Below are 6,000 nucleotides of genomic sequence, written 5' to 3' on the forward strand. Positions count from 1 at the left end.
CAACTACAGACCAGAGAATGTTGAATCTGCCTTTAAGGCCAAGTTATCACTGAAAGATGTTGAACAGGTGAAATCAAAGAAAGGAAGAAAAATGAAGTATGTATCCAGTGACAGTAGCACTGATGAGGAAGATGTGGAACAATTAGAAGCATTGCTTGCTAGAAGATTTCACAGAGGTAAAGGAAAATTTAAAGGTAAGATGCCTATCATTTGTTTCAATTGTAATGAAGTAGGTCATATTGCTGCCAAGTGTACACAGAAAAAGGATTACAAAGAAGACAACAAAAAAAATTTAGAAGAGATGATGACAAAAGAGATTACAAACAAAAAGGTAAGAAGTGTTACATTGTTGAAGAAAATTCTGACGATAATGATGATGAAGTTGTTTATGTAGCCATGAAGGATCAATCTGATGAAGAAGAGCCCAGAGCATTGGTAACATGTATGAACAAGAATGACAGGTGGATCATAGACAATGGATGCTCACATCACATGACATGAGACAAAAGTAAGTTTGTTAACTTTACTCAGTATAATGGAAATAGTGTTAGATTTGGTAATGATGCTCAATGTCAAATCAAAGGAAAAGGTTCCATTAAGCTCACAGAACAAATTTCATGTGATAATGCATACTATGTTGAAGGATTAAACTACAATTTGTTGAGTGTCTCACAATTAGGCAATATAGGATGCAAAGTAGAATTTGGAAACAAAATTGCAAAAATCTATAATACTGATGGTAAACTGATAGGAAACGGAGATCAAAAAATGAGTAATCTGTTTTACCTTGATATGGATGATGTTTCTTCTTTATTGCAAAATTTGATGATGAATGGTTATGGCATAGAAGATTATGTCATGTCAACTTTGACAATCTGGTCAACATCAGTAAAATGAAGAAAGTCAGAGGTTTACCAGAATTGAAGAAGCCTGATAATATCATGTGCAAACAATGTTAGCTAGGAAAGATGACAAAGTCAAGCTTCAAAGGCAAAAACTATACATCTAAAGAAGTACTTGAGTTAGTTCACACTGACTTATGTGGTCCAATGAAAGTACAAAGCTATAGAGGAGATAAATACATAATGTTGTTTTTTGATGACTATTCCAGGATGATGATTGTTATGTTCTTAAAACAAAAACCTGATGCTTTTCAAATGTTTAAGTAGTATGTGGTTAGAGTTGAAAAGGAAACAGGAAAAAGCTTGAAATGCCTAAGATCAGACAGAGGTGGTGAATTCACATCAAATGAATTCGAGATATTTTGTAATGATAAAGGAATCAAAAGACAAACATCAGCTCCTAGAACTCCCCCACAGAATGGAATTGCTGAAAGAAGAAATAGATCTGTGATTGACTGTGCCAGAACATTAATGATGGAAAAGACTATTGCTCTAAAATATTGGAGAGAAGCTGTAAGTGTAGCTGTTCATACACTGAACCAAGTACAAGTCAAGAAAGGTACAAATACAACACCTTTTGAATTATGGTATGGTCACTCATCCAATGTAAAACATTTCAAAGTGTTTGGTTGCAAATGCTTTATCCTTAAAGATGCTAGAAATGGAAAATTTGATGCAAAAAGTAATGAAGGCATATTTCTTGGTTACTCCACTAGAAGTAAGACATATAAGTGTTTGAATACTAACACTAACAACATTGTGGAAAGTGCAAATGTAAACTTTGATGAGCACACATAAGTCCAAGCTGAAGAACCAAAGAAAATGAAAGAGTATAGAACCTTTGTGTATCCTTATGAAGGAATGAATGTTGATGAGAATGATGTCAATCAAATTGAAAATCAACAACAAATTTCAGTCTCAGCCGAGTCTCAACCAGTGAATGTCGAGTTGCAGAATGAAGAAAATGCATAATCTGATTTTGAAGACAGTAAACATGATGAAGAACAACCTGACAACGAAGTGCATAGTGATCCTGAATTCGAAAGATCAAACATGGAAACAAGGACAGAGCCAAGATTATCCAAATATGTAAAAAGACATCACCCTGCTGAACAGATAATTGGTGACAAAGATGCAAGACCAATGACAAGGAATAGACTAAGACTTGAATCATGTCTAATCAACAAATCTGAACCTAAGACAATATATGGTGCATTACAAGATGATGACTGATATAAAGCTATGGAAGAAGAGATTGATCAAATAAAGAAAAACAAAACTTGGAGTTTGGTTCCCAAACCAGCTGATAAGAATGTGATTGGCACCAAGTGGGTATTCAGAAACAAGCTAGATGAGAATGGTGAGATTACCAGAAACAAAGCTAGACTAGTATGCAAAGGTTATTCTCAAGAAGAAGGAATAGACTATGGGGAAACATTTCCCCTGTTGCTAGAATGGAAGGAGTAAGAACTTTACTTGCATATGCTGCCTATAAAGATTTTAAAGTCTATCAGATGGATGTAAAGTCTGCATTTTAAAATGGTATACTAGAAGAAAAAGTCTACATTGAACAACTAGAAGGATTTGTTGATGAAAACAACAGGGATATGGTTTGTAAACTACATAAAGCACTCTATGGTTTGAAACAAGCACCTAGAGCATGGTATGAGAGACTTCACAAGTATCTAGTGCAAATAGGATTTGAAAGAACTAATGATAACAACAACATGTATATCAAAGCATAAGAAGGTAAAGACATTATTGTATCTAAAATCTTTGTGGATGACATAGTGTTTGGTGGAAAGGAAGTGCTTTGCAAAGGCTTTGTTGACAAAATGAAACATGCATTTGAGATGTCTATGTTTGGAGAAATCAAATTCTTTGTTGGATTGCAAGTACATCAACACAAACATGGTATATTTGTGACACAATCAAAGTACATCAAAGAGATTCTTAAAACATTTGGATTGGAGGAGTCCAAACCAGTCAGCACACCAATGGCAACAGGAAATAAGTTGTCCAAAAATGATGAATCAGCTGAAGTCAATCAAACAATGTACATATCCATGATTGGAAAATTACAATATGTTGTACACAGTAGACCAAACATAGCATTAGCAGTTGGAATAGTGGCTAGATTCTCTACTAATCCTAAAGAGAATCATCTCATAGCAGTAAAAAGAATAATGAGATATCTTAAAGGAACTGATAACTTTGGTCTATACTACAAAAAGAATGGAAAATTTGAGCTCAATGCATATATAGATGCAGACTGGGGAGGCAACATTGATGATAGAAAAAGTACAAGTGGAGGTGCATTATTTTTAGGCAAAAGGCTAGTTACCTGGACTAGCAAGAAACAAACATGCACATCCCAGTCCACTGCAGATTCAGAATATGTGGCAGCTGCAGTCAATTGCACAAACATTGTGTAGCTCACACATCTATTGAAAGAAATGAAAGAAGAGGTAACAAAACCTGTGATATTGTATTGTGATAACATAAGTGCTATAAACATATCCAAAAATCTAGTAATGCATGCAAAAACCAAGCATATCGCAATCAAGTATCACTATGTCAGAGAATTGGTAGAAGACAAACAAGTGAAGTTGGAATACATTCACACAAAGGAACAAACTACAGATATCTTCACCAAACCATTGCCCAAGGATGCTTATGAATATCTTAGAGGCAAGTTGGGGGTAATACCCCTAACTCAAGCAGTTTAAAGAAACAAGGAAGCTACCCTACATCAACAAGAACAAATCATTGAAATATCAACAGATTGATGCAGAGGATAACAGCAGGAGCAGAAACTCCAAATCAGTCACAAGCATGGTGACAGAGGGAGAAACCAACAAGAAGCCAAAGCTCATATTTTGCATGACAAAGATGCTACATCTTTGGCATTTATGTCAAAGAGGAAGAAATGTGAAACCTGATCAATACAAAGCAAGAGGGAGATATATATGAAAGAGGGAGATATATGAGATCAGTAGTAAAGATGCAACAACAAAGAAAAGTAGCAGATAACGTACACAATCTTGGTGGTAACTAAGTTGATCAATTGATTAGTTTGGTTTGCCATCAATACCAAAGAGGGAGATTGTTGGAAATGATTGAAAAGATCATGAGGAAAGTTGTTGGAATGATCATATAGAACTGGTAAAGAATGTTCTCAATCATTGTTTTGACATTGATGTCAAACTTGCTACTTGTAGGAATGATAATTGCTTTGGTGATCCAAATACTATCAATTAGTTGATTGTCAAGGAGGAGGCAATCAATAAGATGTAACTAGAACACCTAGAGAAAGGTTGAAGTTATGATGTTGTAATGAAGTACAAGGATTAGCTAAGCCATTGATGAAAAAGTGTATTTGATGACATACTATAAGACACAGAGAATGGGCACACTAAAACATATCAAAGATGTAAGGTTTTAGCTAAGATATCTGTAAAGCCTAATTAAAGTTCATTAGAGAGAAGGAGCTGAGCAAGCTAGTAAGTGCCGAATAGATTCCTAGTTGAAGCTGAGCAAGTTCAACCTCAAGTGCCAAGTGATATCAAGTGCCGAGTAAACTTCAAGTGCCAAGTAAACTTCAGATGCCGAGTGATACAGAGTTTATCAAGTACCAAGCAAATACAAGTGCCGAGCAGATATAGGTGCTGAGAAACACAGAGATGCCGAGCACCAGTAAATCAATAATGTCGAGTTACTGCATTATTTTGAAAATCGAAGATTCGCTAGATCTAAGCCGATAAGGTTGTTATCTAGAAGTTTGTGAATTAAATGGAAGATAAGAATGATGAGATGGTGGCACAGAACACCATGTAAAACATTTTTTAAGGATACAACTGACGATGTTTTTAGATGAGAACAAGATATGAGGTAGATACATTATATCCTACCTAATCCATTTGAAACCCTAAAATTGGAGAGGGAGAATTGAGCGGCAAAGGCAAATCAAATTTTTATTTAAGGAGTCATAAGTTCATGAAGAAAATGAGAGAGGTGGTCAAGTATAAAAGCATAAAATGCTGAAGGAGGTGCTAAGGAGGATAGAGAACATAGTTACTCTATTTCAGTAAGAAGACCCCAGATATGGATGCATTGGTATGATGAGCAAGAAGACTCAAGGAGACGAAGCTTGAGAGGAAGACAAGAAATCAGAGCTGAAGTGATTGAAGCCAACCATAAGGATTGAACTGAAAGTGTGATCTGAAATCTACAAAGTATGTTGTAAGTTATATCAGATCAAAAGGCCATTATTGTTACTTTCTAGCAATTGTAACAGTTAGTTTAAATCCTATGGACTTAGGTTGGTTTGATAGCCATGAGATAAATCCTTTAATAGGGTGACATTCTAAGTGAATGCTCTAAAGTCCTTTAACCAGGCCCATTCCTAACAGTTTGGTGAAATCCTCTAACAAGGTCACATTTAACAGTGTGTTGTAAGCCTTTAACAGGGCATCACTTTAGAAGAGTGAGAATCAAGTAGCATGTTACTAGTGGTTTTTCCCAAATTGGGTTTCCACGTAAATCATTGTGTCATGTGTTGATCTTGCATGTTGATTTACTGTAACTTGCTAATATGGTTGATTTAAGTTTGAATGGATGAAAAGTGTATGGATTCATTAAAAGTAGAGAAAAAGTATTATTAGGGCATTTGGACCTTGGATAACTGATTCACCCCCCCCCCCTCTTAGTTATTCTAAAGAATTCTAACAATAATTAGCAATTTTCCAAAACATCTTTTGATTTCTTCTTTAAAAACATATGAGCACTTTTCTGTACATGTAGAACAACAACAACAAATTTAAAAGTTCATCTCAAACAACTAAATTAAATGTCCATTTTTTTCCACATATCTTCTAGTATTGCAAACTCTTTATAGCATCCAAGCTTTTCAATTTGTCAGCCACTAAGGGAAAAAGTATTTGTAATGATTATTTCTCATTTATCCTTAACTTTGTGCCTTTTCATTTTATTTCTGTCATGGAATGTCTCCAAAACTAGGATAAGAGATGAAATTTAATAAGTTGGGACTTTGAGGATATACACTCATTATTGGTAGTGAGAAAGTGGGCCACTCAAT

Source organism: Cupressus sempervirens, chromosome 5 (assembly GCF_028749045.1).
Source record: "Cupressus sempervirens isolate cs-2001-9-10 chromosome 5, ASM2874904v1, whole genome shotgun sequence".
Lineage (NCBI taxonomy): Eukaryota > Viridiplantae > Streptophyta > Pinopsida > Cupressales > Cupressaceae > Cupressus > Cupressus sempervirens.